Source organism: Cygnus atratus, unplaced genomic scaffold (genome assembly GCF_013377495.2).
Source record: "Cygnus atratus isolate AKBS03 ecotype Queensland, Australia unplaced genomic scaffold, CAtr_DNAZoo_HiC_assembly HiC_scaffold_50, whole genome shotgun sequence".
NCBI lineage: Eukaryota > Metazoa > Chordata > Aves > Anseriformes > Anatidae > Cygnus > Cygnus atratus.
The window spans coordinates 83,540-103,189 of record NW_026110106.1 but is presented as its reverse complement, the minus strand read 5'-3'; positions in this window follow the sequence as shown (position 1 = coordinate 103,189).

Sequence of the window (19,650 nt, the reverse complement as noted above, 5' to 3'; positions counted from 1 at the left end):
AAGTGTTTTCATGCCAGAAAGTAGGACAAACGCCTCTGTTGTTTGGATATCCTCTATTGACCTGGCACACTGGCATTACAGCACACCTGGCACACTCTTTGTATTGTTTGTAAAAAAAATAATAATAAAAAAGTGTTTTAGTGAGGGCAGGCCAAAAACCTGCCTTGGCACTTCCACATCGCAGCAGTGCTTGCAGAGCGTGCATCCTGGATGCCAGGCCAGGATCTAAATGCGATGGTGCTGTTGGGAACGTGAAGTTCAGGAAGCACTTCTGGGTTTTTCTGCTCTTCCATGTGACTTTTTGCCCTGTGAAGGTGGTGTATTGAGCTCTTTTCTTAGCAACAACTAGGTTTCAAAGCAGTTACAGTTTAACATCTACATGCTTGGGTGTTATTAACGCAGCATTGCATACTGAGCTGGTGCTTGGTAGGAGAAAACAGAAATCTTACCGGGGAAACTCTGGGAAACCTGGGAAACAGAAAACTTACCTGGGAAGTTAACTGGAAGTCTTTGAAGATCGATAACTTTGCTGAGGTTGTCCAGGTGGGTGAACTCGAAGACCCACAGTGACTGGAACATGCTATTTAATGCGTCATACTGCGTTCTGTAGAAGTTATTTGTAGCCATAGTTGATCATTGCCTTGCATGTATGATCAGGTGGGTTTTTAAGAAGTGACTCCATTTTCAGGCTTCCAGGTGTGCTCCAAGTCATATTATTGAGGACGTGGAAGAGAACGCTTGCTGACAAAGCTCCTGGCAGCTTTACAGATCTTTAATTTAATATTGTGTTAGTTCATGTAACAGCTGATTTCAAGGTATTGCTCTCCTCAAGAGACTAATTTGGTTAACAGAAGAAAACTGGAGAAATGCTTGTTACTCATTATTTTTCACTTGTTGGTACTTTCTTTAGGGTTACTTTTAAAAAGAAGATTTCACTGATCACAAGCCAGTAGAAGACTTTCAACCCAAGCAAGGGTGAAGACAGCTCTCTCCAAGAGCAGAGGAAGTCCCTGTGGAGAGAACCCGAGCTTGTTATCAGAACTTGTCAGCATGTCTAAACAAGGAGACGATTGCTACTTCTATTTCTATTCTACCTGTACCAAGGTATGGCTGGGTTTCTTTTGCTTTGCTTTTCTTTCTTTTTTTTCCATTTTTTTTCAGGAAGGAGTAGAGTAGGAGGAGGAGGCACACTGGTCTTTGGTTAACTTGATAACCAGCTAGATTCTGAATTCAATGGTAGCAACATGAGGCAGTAGCATGGAGGTTTTTGAGGCTGTCCTATATTTTCCTTGTTGGTTTCCTTTTGGTTACAGGGAGACAACTGTTCCTTCCGCCACTGCGAAGCTGCTCTGGGGAACGAGACGGTGTGCACGCTGTGGCAGGAGGGTCGTTGTTTCAGGAATGTCTGCCCATTCAGACACATGGAAATGGATGTGAGTGCCTAAAGATGTGTTCTCAAAATAAATCAACAAAAGCATTTTTCAGTGCCGTAGGTGTGCTGCTTGTGCTTTTGCAGGATAGGTTCATTTGCTTTGAAATTACACTGGTCTCTGTTACCAGGAGAGGGGGTGGGAGGAAGGAGAGGGAAATAAAATCAGTGCCTTCGGTATGTCTTAGCAAGATTTTCTTTTATTAGATGCCGACGGTATTTTCTCAACAGATGCAGAATAACCGCTAAATAGCCTGCTAAAACCTGCTGGAGCAGGGGGGTAATAAACAGGCTGTACTAGCCTCCTGAGAGCAGGCTTGAGAATGATCTATCAGGTGTCTTGTGTCCCGCAGTCCTTCAGATAATGCTGTTGTAGCTGCCTGGGGTAGGAAGCAGTGGGGCAAGTTAAAGGTGCAGAAGAACAAAGTCTCCAAGAAGTAGTTCTAGATAGAGTTAACCTAGGCAATTTAAGATGTTCTTTTTCCCTCTGAAGAATCCTAGTATAATCCTAGGTGTATTAGTTTAACCCACCCTAAACTGCTGTCTGAGAGTGCCTGTCTTCTCAAACTGAATGATGACAAAGCTAAACGTGCATAGTGGTTACTATGTCAGAAGTGCGTCACAGTTTGATAGCATTTAATAATAAAAATAAAAATCACAGTATGAATTTGTTTGTAACTAGAAACTTTAGAGGGACAAAACAGACAACCGAGACTTAAGACAAGTGGCACTGTATAAAACAATGTAATAAAAACATATGGAAGTGTATACAAATAGTCTGAGAGATACATTCAGAACTGCATATTCTGATCATTATTCCACAGCACTGAAAACCAGAACGTTCTTCCGATCTTGAACAGAATTAAAATGTGAGGTAAATTAGTTCCTAGTGTCGGGCGTGACAAAAAAGATGAAGCTCTTGCAAAACTCCTGTTACGTGAGAGGTTGTGAAGTCTTAAATAAGTCTTGAAATTCGGTATACAGACTGTCATTTGCAACTTTTATAATTGTGTGGTTTCCTGGTTCTTGCACCAGATGTCTAACTTGGATTAACATTACATGAATAACACACAGTCAACCTGAGTCTGTAATTAAGCAGCATTCGAGATGTTCTATTCCAGGGCATTTTTTTCTGTGAGATATTTACTCGGTAATGTACAATGTTCAGCAGTTGTAGAAAGTTGCCACCCTTTTGGATTAGAAGTACATTTTAAAAAAAAGTTCTTTCATGGTAAAAGTCTGTACAGACATTTGAAGCACCACTGATGATTGGGTTTTGTTTTGATGGGAATTTTACGGTATTGATAAATTTTAAGTTTTGATAGTTCTGATAATGTTGTGTCTTCGGTTGTGAAGGTAAAAGGTGGTCAGTTTTGACTGTAAAAGGTTGGTTTTGACGGTAAGAAGACATTGGGTTTCGTGGTAAGAAGTTGTTGAGTTTGAAGTTGTTGGGTTTGACAGTAAGAAGTTGTTGCATTTCGATGGTAAAAAGGTCGTTGGTTTTGATGGTAGGTTTAGTCTGAGTATTGAAGGCTTCCACCAGTAAGCTCTGCATCTGAAAGACAAAGGGAAGAAATGTCATTCCCTGTTGTGATACTAAACATGGAACTGTCTGGCTCAGTGGTTTTCTTTCTAAACAGAGAAGTCACAACCCTGCACACGGCTTGATCTGCTCTCTGACTACAGGGCTGAACGGACTGGAGAAGGCAGCTTCCAAAGCCCTCCCATTAAACTGACTGCATTTCAGTTCTGTGCTAAAACTGGTGAACTGTATAGAGCATTAGGACAAAGCTACCTGCTTTGATAGCAAATGGTAGACCTTAGGTAAGTTACATTCATTTGAAGGTTTGACTGGACGGCATCCTTGTTTTACTAGTGATCTTGTGGTCAAGCTGACCAAATCCTGGCCACAGAACAGAAGCGTTCAGAAACTTGCTAGAGAGAGCACTTAGGAATGCAGGAATTTAACTGCTTTAATGCTGCTCTTTCTCTCACGTAGCTGGAATTTCCTTAAATCACAAATTATCACTAGCTATCCTTGCTAATTTATTCAAAGTAACATGAGTCCAGGTGAAAAGGCACATTCTAACAAGTCCTCAGTTGTTCCTAGTCTGTTCCTAGCTTACTTGAGAGGTTCAATACAGTTAAAAATAAATACATAAATAAATAACCTGCTGAAGTGGCCTTTTTCCAGATTAGATTCTACCATTCACAAAATCCTGCTTAAGAGACATTTCTTCTTTTCTTTGAAAGACTGACATTCCCCAAAATGAAACTAATTAGGATCTTTAGGCTTGATGAAATACTTGAATTCCTCAGTGTAACAAAATTGCTTTGCACAGCCCTCCTATCCTGCCTATGTTGCAAGCAGCGTATCTACGTGGGGTACTGTTGGGGTACATCTCTTTCACTTATATAGCCCAGTGATCCCAATGCCCCGGACTTGTGTAATGTATGCAAGACATTTACTTTCTTCCTATACTTTTGACTGGTTTAGAAAAAACGAGTTCACCATCTGCTGGCCAGAGAATTCACTGAAGCCCAAAGAGCATTAGAGCAGATGCATTTTCTTCTGTGCTGTTCCTGATTTATCAGCTACAAGAGACACTACAGTTTAGTACAATCAGGATTCTTTTGACATTAGTAGCATAAAAAGTCTATTTTTGCAACACTGGTATTTGAAAGACTTCCAGTTCAGTCCCTAAGATTTGTTCTTGATAATGGGACAGATTGTATTAATGTTTGCAAGAATGTGTGAACAACCAGCCTCCCCTCCATGTCGTATTTTAAGATTGAAACTTGTGGTCGTCCCTGTCTCAAAACACAAACATGCTTTGCAACAATCGCACTCCCTCTTTAGCTTGAAGGAACTTGTCAGTGCCAGAATCCTACTGACTATGGCAATTTACTTCATCATCCAAACCGCGCAGAATTTTTGAAAACCTCTTCCAAGATTTCACTTCTCCAAACATTATGTAAAAGGCATTCAGCTGTAAAGCAAGAAGATGAAGTCCTTTGTTTCCTATGCCAGAATGACATTTTCAACACTGAACAGGATTGTCACTGACTGTTAACTGGTTGTTAAGTTGGGGCTACGTATAAAATGTAGAAAATGTTTAAAAATAAAACTTGCCTTTGGATAGGGAACTGTGTTCTTCGGGGATTACTTCAGTTATCTGTAAGAGGAAAACAGATGATTGGTGCGCTCTTGCCAGTAATTTAGCTGGTATTTTTCAAAGTGACCTCTTAGAAACTTTACAGCTCTGTTGAATCACCATGTCTCTAGCCCTACAATTAAATAATGCTAAAAGATGCAGCAATTTATCACACTGCAAGTGCTTATTAAAATATCTGAGTAACTGGGACCGTGGCTTCATCACAGATATATATATATTTAATACTACACACTTCTGCTCAGAAAGAAAATCACGGAAAATGTAAAATTTCATTTTAGATGTTGAATTTGTTGCAGTGTGAGATCTTCTTCATCACATGATTCCTATTCATAATTAAACCATATTATCTACTGAGAGACCAAGATTATGACAAGAACAGCACAGAGTTCAGCATGAGGCCAATCAGGAGCTCAAGTTCTGTATTTATTTTTCTGTAAGGAGATGTACCAAGCTGGCTTTTTCATATCAAAAATTGTTTCATCAGCACATTTCTCTAGATTCTTAAGCCTATACTAGCAGGGGAAAAAAAAAAAAAACAACAAAAACAAGTAGAACAATAGCAGGGCTCCTCAGTTTACAGCATGAGGTCGCTTTTTCCAGGTGAAAAGCGGAGCCATAAGTGGTGGTACACTAAAGCCCTGGCACGATGAGATCCAAGAGGAGAGATGTTTGGCCCTCCTTTTCACTCCTGGGAACCACATACCTCAAAACCCACGGACTATGGGAAATATCCCAGAGAAATCTTGGGAAAGGAGAGCATGAAGACCATGTTTGTAAATTTATTTCTCCCTGGGCTTCTTCTGCTTCTCCAAGAAATACTTGCTTGAATATATCTTTGGCAGCAGTACTTATGCTGTTTTGCACCTACCACATTTAAAACTCCTACAAAAAACTGAAAAGTTAGACTGAAAAGCATCTCTTTCCATTCTACTTTGTAAAGTTGCATGTTTTCCTCATGCAAAACAACAGGGGAATGGAAGCTAGAAAAGGAAATGCTGAATGTAAAACAAAACAAAACAAATGTCAGCCCTGCAGGACAAAAGCCGATAACTGAGATTAAGTCTTTTCTAACATGCTGATTAAGTTTCAAGATGATACCGCTTTAAATAAGCGTAATTGTGTGTCCATAGGCAGAAGCTGAATAAGGACAGGATGAACTTCTATACTTAATTGTTTGTTACTGTCTTACTGGAGCACACAGGGACTTGTTACGTTTAGGGAAACCGCTAACCTAATGGAGGCTTTAAACCATAAGTTAGTTTGTTATACCAAAATGACTGAGAGAACAAAGCATAAAGTGTTTTCAGATTTCTAGTACACCTTGATTGCTATCCATTAAACTTAAGACAGGTTAAACAAAGCACAGGAAATAAGAAAACTCCTAGTCCCACAACTGGCAAATTGTGTGCACACTTTCCATTCCTGAGAAAATAATACACAAACCTGAAAATGCATTTAACTGAGAAATGAAGACATCCTTGTCCTATTGGAAGACTAAGGTGACAGCTTCTTGGGCTCAGCAATTTTCAGATAAGCTCCAGTCTTCAACTTGCAGACACCAGTAACAGCTCCTTTCTTCGGATTGAAAGGGAAAATGTTTCAACAACACATTGAAAACATACTTAAGGGACAAGAAACAAAATCAAGACTGCAGTGAGAAGGAAAACAGAAAAACAATACTGGAAAAAAAAAAAAAAGAGAAAAGACCTTGATCTTTATATTGACCTATGGGATAAGCCTTACACATTTTTAAGCTTATTTATGACTGAGCCGGGCACTCTGTGCTTTTCTGAGTGGATGTTTGACTAACAACTTGGTTTGCCAAACCATCTTATACAAATGTTCAATTGTTTCTCACATACGTAGAAACATCTTACATATTGATCAGCACAGAGAGCGCCTGAACTCAGTAGGCTTTCCCTGTGCACGGGTTAGGCTTAAGGGAGCTCATTTCAGACAGTAGTCCACGTCGATAGGTTTCACAGTTCAAGAGCTGTGCAAGACGCTGTTTAGTGAGCCAGCACAGGCTGCTAACATTAATTACCACAGAGGCAGCTCACATTCCCTGAGACTCAATCTAACTTTCTTTCACAGTGAACGCTAGGACCTTCAGGAACCTGCGCTGCCTTCCACGCCAAATCATTCTCCATAGTAGCTCCTTGCTTCAGCTCACCACTACTACAAAATGAAGCAACAACAACGAAGCTGCGTCTCCTTATTTCTAAATGAAGTTAAAGGATAACTTATGCTCTAAGTCATGCAATACATAAAACTAATATCTAGTATTAAGACATAATTAGTAATAATCTTACTCGCTACATTTATAGCAATTCTCTCCATCCGGCTCTTCAGGTTTCACAAATAGTTCTAGAGCTCTGGTAACAGATGAAACTGCCTAGAGGAGCGAGAAAGAAGAGCGTAAAGTCACTGTAAATTCAAAATTCCAGAGACACGCTGGTACTTTATAAGAGAATCTGACTAATACATACTTAAGCGATCTACTATGAGCACTGTGAAGAAGGAGGCAGAAAGAGCATGCTCAGCATTTACCTCACCTGGAAGTCATTTTACTTTGAAGCCAATCATTTTCCAGTAACGTAGACAGCATCTATAGTGTGCTTTGTCATCAATACTGGGAACAAATCCAGCAGTCTAACAATTAGATGTATATTGAGGTAGAACAACAAAGAAGTATGACAGTCTCATAATTTGTGCAGACGTAAAATTCTTTCAGCTTAAACCCAATGCAAATGTGGAGACTATTTACAGGGGTTCCACAGAAGGACAAAGTCCAATCCACTTTCTAACCACCACCAAGATCTTATATTTTAACATAGTATGTGGTTTGGTTTTTTAAGTTAAACAAGTTTAATTTAGAAAGTTATACATGTACTTAAACATCATGAATTATATTTACAAAACATCTTACCTTTATATCCAAAGTGATATCAAGAAATGCCTCATACATATCCGAAACTGCTTTGCAATTCAAGCACTTCACTGGAAGCAAAATAGAAATGCTTAACAATATGTGAAGGAGACCAACTGTCCAAATTCAAGTCGTTGATAGATACTACTTTAGACAAACTACAGACTGCTTTACTACCGACAAAAGACACAGATCAGTTCTAAGGACAGGAATATTTTTAAAAGTACCTCTTGATCTTAGAAATCCTCCAAATATTTGATGAATGATGGTGGTAGCTTGAGAAGATCTGTCCAATCTGGAAATAAATTATAATCAGACCTCAGAAGATTTAAGGCACACAGTTAACTCTTCCAAGAGTTTTATGAAAACCAAGGATGACGTAGACTTTCATTTTTGAGAGTAAATAAAGGGCTAGAAGGTGCTAGAGAACGTATCAAAGTGAATTTGTTTATGCTTACTTAGTGCTTCCGTTCAAGCACGCTTCCTGCATAGCATCAACAGTATAGCGCAAGAACTCGTGTGCGTCTTCTTGACTGCCCAAACTGAAATGTTGTCCTATTCCTAAATAAGAAGATGATAGTATTTACCTCATTTAAAAATGAAATAATTCTCGTCTTTCTAAAATCGCTCTTCTTTAGAGTGTTAAAACCATTTATACACATCAAATAATTATTTGAAGATTACAAGATAGCGAAAAAGAAACACATCTGAAGCCACTTACGACTGAGATTACTGATAACACACGTAGGCTCGATGGCATTAACAGTGCAACGCAGGGCCTGGTTAATGTGAGTCTCCATCGTGCACATCATGCAAAAGTCTTGTTCACGACCTGAAGAGTGAAAGAAGAAAGCATCCCAGTCTAGTGAAATACGCATAACTACAAACGAACATATAAGTAACATTTAAACTACAGATACAATATCCACTCTCCTTGCTACATTCTATTCTCCCAGGAAGCCAATGTCCCAACAGTCTCCTAACATTTCATTTCGCACAACTTTATAGAATAAAAATAGCCATTAAGCCTGTATTCGAGTGCATTTTGTGATGAGAAATCTAAAAAACTACTGCAAAGTTACGTTTGTAAAGGCTGACAGGAATGTGAACTCCACAGGCTGCAAAATATATGAGGACAGAATATTTGACATTGATGATGCAGCATTAAGAGTATGTGGGTTATTTTCAGCACAGTGCTGTCAGGTGAGCTTCATGATACAGAGCTACGAGTCCTTTGGGAGAAAGGAAAAATTAAAGTAATGTATGTAATAGTACTTCTGCCCTCCTTTTTTCAACAGGATTCTTAACTGAAACAATTTCTATATACAGGAAGAAAACAGTTAAATTTCTAGGTATCAATACAAAGATACCAGCCTAAAAAGCATACCCGTTTAGTACAACATTTAGTTTATAGTACAACATTTTATTTAGGACAAAATCAGTCTAGATTTTAATACAGTCCCACAGAAAAATCTAGTCATGTTCATAACAGCTCATATTGCTTTCTAGGTTCTGGGTTTTTTTGTTTTTAATTGGTTCAGCAACGAACAGACTGTTTATTGTAGTGCATTATGGAACCTAGGCTGTGAAGACTAAAGACCTATGATGCCAACATCCTAAATTTTATTGCCTTTCTAGCAGCAGGAAGCCCAAATAGCCCAAATGCCAAATGTTCATTAAATGCATTACTGTCCAATGCACTTCATTATTCCCATGAAGCAAGAAAAGATCCTTTTAAAAACAAACAAACGAACAAACAAAACACATGGTGCATTAAACGCACTCCATATGCTATTCTGAGCCCACTGCTGATACAATGCTCAAAGCCAGCTCCTACAGATAAAATCAGGCAAGTAAGTTTGTCTCACAGAATCACTGCTGTTCTTTCACCTTCAGAGCTATCCAACAGATTTAAAGTACTGTTAGAAAGTACTCACATGACCGGCTGTGCTCAAGAGAAAGCATGTAATTGGCAAGTGGGGGGGTGTAGGTCAAACACTGTAGAGTAGCATTAAGAAAACACGTGTTGCCAAGGTTGTACAGGCCAACTCCAACACTTTGTGTTTCTTGCCAATCCATACGTATCTTCTCAGGTGGAAAAAGAATCCTTTGTGGCGGAGCAATTCCATCATCAATGACTGCAAGAAAGTTATATTTAAAAAGAGATTTTGTTTTGTTTCTAAGAAAGGTATTAGGCATATATAGGTATAGTAAAAATACTATTCTGCAGGAGCACCCAGAGGAACTAGCTACAATCCAAAACAGAAAAACTTACTGCAGACAGCTTCAATACCGCCAAATTCAAATTGGCTGGTCAACACAATGTTTTGGGAAGAAAAAGTTTAGTCAACCGTTTTAATTTTCTAAGGCAAGGCTAACTGCCATTCTGTTTTTAGTATCTAACGCCAAGTTCCTCTCCATCTATAATCTTTAACCTTTTTCTCATCAAATGACAACATGGTGATTCAAAGGGGTATGCCCAACCCCTCAGTCTCCCACAACTCAAGACGGAGTTTGTTATTCACGATGCTAGTGGACTTGCCAAACATTTACTCCCTCCTGCACAAACAAACCCATAAAGTGGAAGAGAGGCACTCTTTGGCATGTAATGCAGGGGAAAAACATCCTTCAGAACTATCTTGTTCAAAATGTGTCCCTTGAGATTTACCAGGAGGGTAAACAGAGGCATACAGGGTGCCTCTGTTATCCCAGGCATCTCACTGTAACCTGAGTGCCAAGCACCCCCCAGTGAGGACAACAGGGAAAGGCACAAACCTCCACCAGCAATCAGTCATTAACATTACCTTGTTCATTAAACATCTCTTCCTCTGCAAGGTGCTCCCTAGCAAGCCGAGGTACCGCCTTAATCTCAAACCTGGAAATAGGAAGAAGGCACCATTTTTTTAAAAGGGCTCCTTTGCCAGATTAATGTCAAGGTATCTGTGGAGAGTCCAACACATGCCCTAAACCATTCAAACTGAGCAGTGCTGGCCTTGGGAACAGCTCAGCTGCCCCTCGCTAGACAGAGGTTTGGGTTTTTATTTTGCCTCAGTGCTTCTGTGTCATCCTGAAACAAGAAGGCATTTCAAAGTTCCTTTGATTGGCACGAGTTTCACAAAAGACATGGAAACATCACAGACAGAGGACAAGCATAGATCTGGTCCTTGTTCCACCTGCTAAGAGATCCTGTCCGTGTTGCATTCAAAACAAAATAAATATTAGGATCTTACTTCTTTTAGATATTTTGGCAGTTTTAACCACATAAAAGAGAAGCAGCAGATGAAACATTAGGTGAGTTGCTTCAATGCCTCTGCAGAGCAAACCAGTTGCCTCTGACTGGAGTAATGGTAAAATGCAGAACACAGTCAGTAACTGAGGATGATGCATAAGTCCAAGCTAAGCAAAAGCAAGGATGAAATTAACTGCAAAACAGGAATTTGAAAGAGCACTACCGATCATGAGCTGAGCACACGTGAGTGTGCACAGAGAAGGGTTGCACGAACAAATACACTCACTGAGGGAACAGGTGGGCACGACCAAAATGGCTTGGAAAGAGGGCAGTTTCTTTGTCCAGTCTGACCAACTTTTTCTGCAGCAGGGACAGAAACATCTGACATGAGTCCAAGGAAATGATCTCAACATTCACAGAGGCCTTTCTATAGCTCCACGAATTCACTGCCTCCCAGCAAACTTCTTGACAAGTGCCTCAGCCAGTTAAAACACACTGCACAGCACATAATCTGCTAGGGTGAGGATCACTGCCAACCTTTTCACAAGGACCGTAGTTAACAGCCTCAGCCTGTGAACAAGTCAATGGAGCAAACACAAGGGAAGGCCCATCATGAGCCTCAGCTTCCAGCTGCTGCTTTCAGTGGGGTCACTTGCTTTAACTATTCCTGAATGCAGTGCAAATGGGTCAGAGCTGGTTTTAGCCCCAGAGTTTTTCATACGAGTCAGAGGATTGCATTGGCAGTGTGGAGGAACACAGAGACCAGACCTTTTCTGCTGGGTCAGGAGAACTACACCAACAGCCTGCCTGCAGCCAAAAGGGCCTGGTGTCGTTGTGCCTCAGCCTCACACCCGCAGCGGGGGGAACATCATCAGCCTAGCCATTGCTTTGGCTTTTTTCCTATTTATGGCGAGGCCCTTCCAGTGCTATCCTTTGCCCAGCAACGATACGACTGCACGCATTGCCAGCAGTCATACAGCAAATAAAAGAAAGAAAACAGAAAGCTTTCACTGCGATGGACTGTGCCTAGCTCCAGCATCCTGGCAGCTCACAGCTGCCAGCAGGGCTCAGTGCCCCCAGCCTTTGATGGGGCTTCAAACCCTCTCTAAGTAGGACTGCAGAAACAATAAACTTACAGCGACCAGCTTCTCTACCACGTATGTGGACTTGTTGAGACTGTGTAAAAACTCTTCAGAAAATGTCATTTTCACTCTTTGCCCTCGGATAGCAAGAGTGCCAATATCCTTTAATGTGGAGTCCGTGTCTTCCCTATTTGTGAGGATGCGGTAGAAGTATTGCAAAGTCTCCTCCAAACAGCTCTACACAATTTCCTTGGTGTAGGGGACGTTCAAGAGTATATTCTCGTAGCTCAGCACCACTATCTTCATATCATCTGGAAAAAATGAGGAACAATGCAACTTGCACTGCAGTTGAGCAGATTCAAACAAAGTTCCAGGAGCTTCCAGCTAAAACATGCTGCTGTAGCTGCTGTAGTCTAAGCCTTGTACGACTCCTTAAAGCAGCTGATGTATGCTCCCCCTCAAGAAAAATTGAAATCACTCCATCAATGTACCAGGTGCACAGCTGTGACTCCTCAGCCCAGAGATAGGACCCAACAACCTCAGCTGTCTGCGGAACACAGGAGGAGGAGGCGAGAAGAATGCGGCTGGTTCCCATGCAAAGAGCCCAGGGTCAGTGCACTCCTGGTCTGGGGAGACCTGCCTCGCACTGAGACAGGCAAGCACAAGAACTTCCAGACAGTTCTGGACAGTCCCTGTGGCCTTCAAAACTGAGGAGCAAATGTCTCTGCTTTTGGTACCAGACCCCTTTACCCTGGGGCTGCCCGACAGAAGTTCCTATCCAGGAGAAGCTGGGAGTCATTGCAAAGAGAAGAAACACCCCAAACGAGGCACCAAGCTCTTAGTGCTGCACAGGTCTCATCCATGGCACACTGTAGCCAAAGTAATGGCAGCAGTTGACAGAAATTACAGCAAGTCTGGCCATTGATGGATTTCTATGCCAGCCATCTTTTCTCTCTCTCAGGGCCTTCTGATGGCATCTGAGTTGTCTATCAGCACTTCTAAACAGCAATCAGCACAACCCCTTAATATATGTACACATGGGAAAACAAGACTTTAATTGGTATTCTTACCAGGAACACGTACACAACGGTGTTTCAACTTACGAATCTGTACAAGAGTCTTGGACTGTGAAAACACAGGTCTCCGAAAATGTGAGCACCTGGCCATTTTCGAAAGATAACCATTTTTTAGTATGGAATGTCCCCAGTCCTGTTACAGTGATGGCCCGAGGCTGGTAAAGAAAAGAAGGTGAAGCATGTTTAAGTTGGAAAACAGAGTGAGAGCTTGTGACATCTGGCAAGGGGGTGCCCTGTGCCCTGCCCACTCTTAATGCGGCATGGGATAAGATGGGGGAGCTGGGAAAGCTCATGAGAGCTGAGTATGCCCACATACTCAGGGCATTTTCTCTCCCTTTCCTTTGCCCCTCAAGAAAATATGCGGTGAAGTAAAGCAGGTAGAGGAGGTCTAGCCCATCCTTCAGCTAGGTCCCTTCCAGCAACTGGGGATAACCCTGGAAGCATCCCCAGCTGTCTGTTTGCTCTCTCCACTCTGAGAGCGAAGAACAGAGAAGACCCAGCAAGTTCTGAACACATTTTCCTACCGTTTATATCTTTGATATAAATATACCCCCCCCCCCCCGGTGACCCCAGGCGTCCCCCAGGTGCCCCGGAGGACCCCCCCCGGTGACACCCAGCGGGCCCCAGGGCGCCCCGGTGGACCCCCCCCTGCGACCCCCGGCAGGTCCCTGGGCACCCCGCAGGACCCACCCCTGTGACCCCCTGGCGTCCCCCCGGGCGCCCGGGAGGCCCCCCCCAGTGACGCCCGGTGGGCCCCGGGGCGCCCTGGAGGACCCCTCCAGCTGACCTCCGGCAGGCACCCGGGCACCCAGAGGACCCCTCCAGGCAACCCCATGCAGACCCCAGCGCTCTCTGGAGTACCGCCCCCGGTGACCCCTGGCAGGACCCCAGATGCCCCTGAGGACCCCGCCCGGTGACCCCCGGCAGGCATCCGGTACCACGGAGGACCCCTCCAGGTGACCCCCGGCGGGCCCCTGGGAGCCCCGGTGACCCCCCCTGGTGACCCCCGGCTATGGGGACAGGAGCTATGGGGCAGATGAAGCAGGAGCTATGGAGCAGGATGGGGCAACATCTATGGGGCAGGAGCTATGGGGTGAGATGGGGCAGGAGCTATGGGGCAGCTACGGGGCAGCTATGGGTCACACCTCTCTCCCCTTACCCAGCAGGTGCCGGCTACACCACAGTGCGGTTGTACAGGATCTGGGGGGGGGGGGGTTACGGGGAGGTTTGGGGGGTTACGGGTTTTTTTTGGGGGGGGTTCTGGGGGTTAAAGGGGTCGGGATCAGTGCCAAATGGGGACCCGGATGGCTGCCGATGGGTGAAAGGGACGTTAGATGGCCCCAAATGGGGTGGGTGTTGGGTGGGTGTGGGGTGAGGTGTGGGGCAGGTGTGGGGTGGGCTGTGGGGCTCACTATGGGGCAAGCTATGGGGTGTGCTATGGGTTTATGGGGCACTCTATGGGACTCACTATGGGGTGTGCTATGGGGCACACTGTGGGGCAGGCTATGGAGTGGGTGTGGGGTGGGTGCGGGGGTCCCACTAGGAGCAGTGGTTGGAGGCTGACGCTATGGGGCAGGATGTGGGGTGGGTGTGCGGCATGCTATGGGGCGTGCTATGGGGCTCACTATGGGGCACAAGTGGGGTGGGTGTGGGGTGGGTGTGGGGCAGGGTGTGGGGTGAGGTGTGGGGTGGGCTGTGGGGCGTGCTATGGGTCACGCTATGGGGTGTGCTATGGGTTTATGGGGCACGCTATGGGGCAGGCTATGGGTCACGCTATGGGGCAGCCTTTTCCCAATTAAAAAAACAAAACAAAACAACCAAACAAAAACCAACCAAACAACCAACCAAAAACCCTTTACGAATATAAGAGAGGATTGGTTATAACATTAAAATTATGGGTGATTTGGAAAAGAAGGGAGGTAGTTTCTTGGTTATGAAATACACACAGCCATCAGTTTCCACACCACATCCTTGAGGTCCTGGTTCCTCGTGCTGTAGGTGAGGGGGTTCACTGCTGGAGGCACCGCCGAGTACAGAACTGCCAGCGCCAGGTCCAGAGAAGGGTAGGAGACCCGCACCTAACTTGGTGTCGTCTGCAAACTTACTGGGGGTGCACTCGATCACCTCATCCAGATCATCCATAAAGATATTGAAGAGAACTGGCCCCAGTACTGAGCCCTGGGGGACTCCACCAGTGACCAGTCTCCAACTGGATTTGACTCCATTCACCACGACTCTTTGGGCCCGGCTACCCAGCCAGTTTCTAACCCAACGCAGCGTACGCCAGTCCAAGCCAAGAGCAGCCAGGTTCTCGAGGAGATCATCGGGTCCAAACCCGCTGCCAAAGCAGGTTCCTTACAGCAGGCTGCCCAGGTAGGCATCCAGACGGGCCTCGAATATCTCCAGAGAAGGAGACCCCACAACCTCCCTGGGCATCCTGTCCCAGTTCTCCGTCACCCTCATCGTGAAGTTCTTTCGCATGGTGGTGCAGAACTTCCTGGCCTCCATCTTGTGACCATTACCCCTTGTCCTGTCCCCACAAACCACTGAAAAGAGGTTGGCCAAATCCCTCTGTCTCCCACACCTCAGGTATTTATACACATTGATGAGATCCTCTCTCAGTCTTCTCTTCTCCAGGCTGAACACACCCAGGTCTCTCAGCCTTTCCTCATAGGGAAGATGATCCAGGCCCCGTGTCATCTTTGTGGCCCTCCTCTGGACTCTTTCCAGGAGATCCCTGTCTTTTTTGTACCGGGGAGCCCAGAACTGGATACAGTACTCCAGGTGAGGCCTGACCAGGGCAGAGTAGAGGGGGAGGATCACCTCCCTTGACCTGCTGGCCACACTCCTTTTAATGCATGCCAGGATCCCCTTGGCCCTCTTGGCCACCAGGGCACACTGCTGGCTTGTGTTCGACCTGTCGCCCACCAGGACCCCCAGGTCCTTCTCCTCAGAGCTCCTCTCCAGCAGGTCGCCCCCCAGCCTGTACTGATACGTCCGGTTGTTCCTTCCCAGGTGCAGGACTCTACTCTTGTTCTTGTTAAACCTCATTTGGTTTCCTCCTGCCCAGCTCTCCAGCCAGCCCAGGTCTCGCTGAATGGCAGCACAGCTTTCTGGCATGTTGGCCACTCCTCCCAGCTTTGTGTCATCGGCATCCTTGCTGAGGGCAGACACTATTCCCTCATCAAGGTCGTCAATGGTAGATGTTGAACAAGAGTGGACCCAGCACTGACCCCTGGGGAACGCCACTAGTCACAGGTCTCCAGCCGGACTCTGCGCCGCTGATCACCACCCTCTGAGTTTGGCCAGTCAGCCAGTTCTCAACCCACCTTACTGCCCACTCCTCTATCCCACACTTTCTCAGCTTTGCTAGCAGGATGTCATGGGAGACAGCATCGAAAGCCTTACTAAAATCAAGGTAGATGACATCCACTGCTCTCCCGCATCTACCCAGCTGGTGATGCCATCATAGAAGGCAACGAGGCTGGTCGAGCACGACTTCCCCTTGGTGAATCCATGCTGACTACTCCTCACAACCTTCTTCTCTTCCAATTGCTTGGAGATGGCATCCAGAACGAGCTGTTCCAACACCTTTCCAGGGACAGAGGTGAGACCAACTGGCCTGTAGTTTCCTGGATCCTCCTTCTTGCCCTTCTTGAAGATCGGAGTGACATTGGCTATCCTCCAGTCTTCAGGCACCTCTCTTGTTCTCCAGGACCTTTCGAAGATGACAGAGCGGTTCGGCAATCACCTCTGCCAACTCCCTTAGCACACGGGGATGCATCCCATCGGGACCCATGGATTTGTGTGCGTTGAGCCCACTCAGACGCTCCCGAACCACTCTCTCGTCAACTACGGGGGAGCCCTCCGTTTCCCAGACCCTTTCTCCCCCCACCAGGGTCGAGGAGTCCCCGGGGGGAGTCCTTGAAGCAAAGACTGAAGCAAAGAAAGCATTCAGTATCTCCGCCTTCTCGGCGTCTCCCGTTACCGGGACACCCCCCTCATTCAGCAAGTGACCCACATTATCCCTAGTCTTCCTTTTACTATTTACGTACTTAAAAAAAACCCTTCTTATTATCTTTTATCTCTCTTGCAAGCCTTGTCTCTAGGTGGGCTTTAGCCTTCCTTGTCGTGTCCCTGCAGGCCCTGACAACACTCCTCTACTCCTCCCAGTCGGACAGGCCCTTTTTCCACATTTCATAGACCTTCCTCTTCCTTTTGATCTTATCGGCGAGCTTCTTGCTCATCCACGCAGGTTTCCTGCCCCCCTTCCCCGATTTCCTACTCTTAGGGATGCACTGAGCTTGGAAGAAGTGCTGTTTAAAGGCAGCCCAGCTCTCACAAACACCCTTGCCTTCTAGCAACCTAGCCCATGAGATACCCCCAAGCAGGTCCTAGAAGAGGTCGAAGTTGGCTCTCTGAAAGTCCAGGGTAGCAATCCTGGTACTAGCCTTACTTCTCCCACCAAGTTCCATTTTGAACTCCACCATCTCATGGTTGCTGCATCCCAAGCTGCCCCCAACCTTCACGTCCCTAACAAGCCCATCCCTGTTGGTAAGGACACGGTCCAGAAGCACCCCCCCACCTCGTCAGCTCCTCCACCATCTGCATCAGAAAACTGTCCTCAGTGCCTTGTAGGAACCGTTTGGACTGCGTATGCCTGGCCGAGTTGCTTGCCCGACAGATGTCTGGATAATCGAAGTCCCCCAGGAGAACCAGTGCCCGGGATCATGAGGCTACTACCAGCTGCTTGTAGAAGGCCTCATCAACCTCCTCCTCCTGATTTGGCGACCTGTAGTGCACTCCCACAACAGCATCCCCCATCCCAGCCCACCCCTTAATTCTCACCCACAAGCTCTCCACTTGTCCTTCGCCCTCCCCCAGGTGGAGCTGGGCATGCTTTCATTGCTCCCTCACATAAGGGGCAACCCCTAAAGAGGACACAGCCCTCCATGACAGCGTTCCAGCCGTGTGAGCTGTCCCACCACGTCTCTGTGATCGCAACGAGATTGCGGCCCTGTGACCAAGCACAGATCTCGAGCTCACCCTGTTTATTTCCCATGCTCCATGCATTGGTACACGGGCACTTTAGGGCATCAGAAGGCGCAGTTACCCCTGGAGGGATGCAAGAAGATTCCGGACGGGCTATCGGGTTCGTGACCTTCTCTGAGGAGCCCTCGGACAATCCTGTGGGACAGCTCAGAGGTTTTTCCCTGCTGTCTTCAACAGTGACAGCAGTGACGACTTCCCCCAGCCCTTCTCTGTTGCTTTTAGCTCCCCTCCCTTCCCCCATCAAACCTAGTGTAAAGCCCTGGTAACCAGCCCCAAGAGCTTGCTCCCCAACACACTTGTGCCCCGCTTGCTGAGTCGCAGTCGGTCAGCAGCCCCCACACCCGGCTTCTCAAAAGGCTGCCCAAGATCAAAACACCCAAATCCTTGGTCCAGACACCGCCCCCTCAGCCAGTCATTTCCCTGTCCCGTTCTCCTCCTTCCTTCTCGCATCACTTCTCATTTTCTGGGAGGTTATTAGGCAGTGGGCCTCTTCAGCATGTCACCTCCGCCTCTGGAGATCATTCAAAATCTTTGCCTTCTGGCCAGTCCATGATCACTTCCAAGATACCTGGCTGACTGGGATTTCCTGTTTGAGCCTTTTGGGTGATCAGTGCTACCCACTTACTCTGTATGGCATCAGTCGTGTGCTGTGTAGAGGGGACCCTCCCTTTGAACACCCAACCCAGCACTGGCAGGCAGGGTGCCAGGACGAGCTGGGCTTCAGTACCAACCACTTCTGAAGCAGCTCAAACTCCTTCACATACTGCCAGTATCTCTTTTTTGGGGCAAGTATTGAGAGTCTCGGCTCCTCTGTATCTGCGTGGTGGTTTTACTCGGGTGGGCAGCTGAACTCCACCACAACCGCATTCACCAAATAAGGTTTTATTGGGAAGAAAATAAAAAAGTAAAAAGTTAACTCCATCCCAGCCAGACTCAGCACAATCTGTGACTCCAAAACCCTCGGGCTCGACGTCGAGTCTCCCTGGGCTCTTGCTGACAGGGGCTCCAGGTGGGCCATTCTCCCTGGTTGAGCTGCAGAGCACATTTTTTACATCTAGTCCTGCTTGGACTGTCCCAAGGACTACTGCACGAACTGTCTCCTGTTTAATTTGTTCAAATGGTTGTCATTGCTCAGGGCCCCGTGTGAAACTGCTCTTCTTCCAGGTGACATGATCGAGAGGGCTGCCAATCAGACTCTAATTTGGAATGTGCATTCTCCAAAAACAGTGCCTAAGAAAGCTTGTGTTTCTTTTTTGCTAGCCGGTGGAGACATAGCTGTTATTTTGTTGATCACATCCATTGGGATCTGATGACAGTCATCTTGCCATTTTATTCCTAAAACTATATCTCCTGTGAAGGTCCTTTGACCTTATTTTGTTTTATGGCAAAACCTGAGTTAGTCTATGCCATGGATGCATGCAGCCTCCAGGCCAGTCTTAACTGGGTGCTTTTGCCACTCCTTCCCAGTTAAGCTCACTTCAGCCTACAGTTAACTACAGTTAACTGTTGGGACATCCCTGTCACTCCAGAAGTATAAATGGCTTCTGCCCCTTTATAGCTTGGCGGCATTACAGTACATTGTGCACAGGTGTCTACTAAAACCTTATACTTCTGTGGGTCTGATGTACAAGGCCATCAAATCTACACAGTCCAAAAAACCTGATTGTCCCTTCTTTC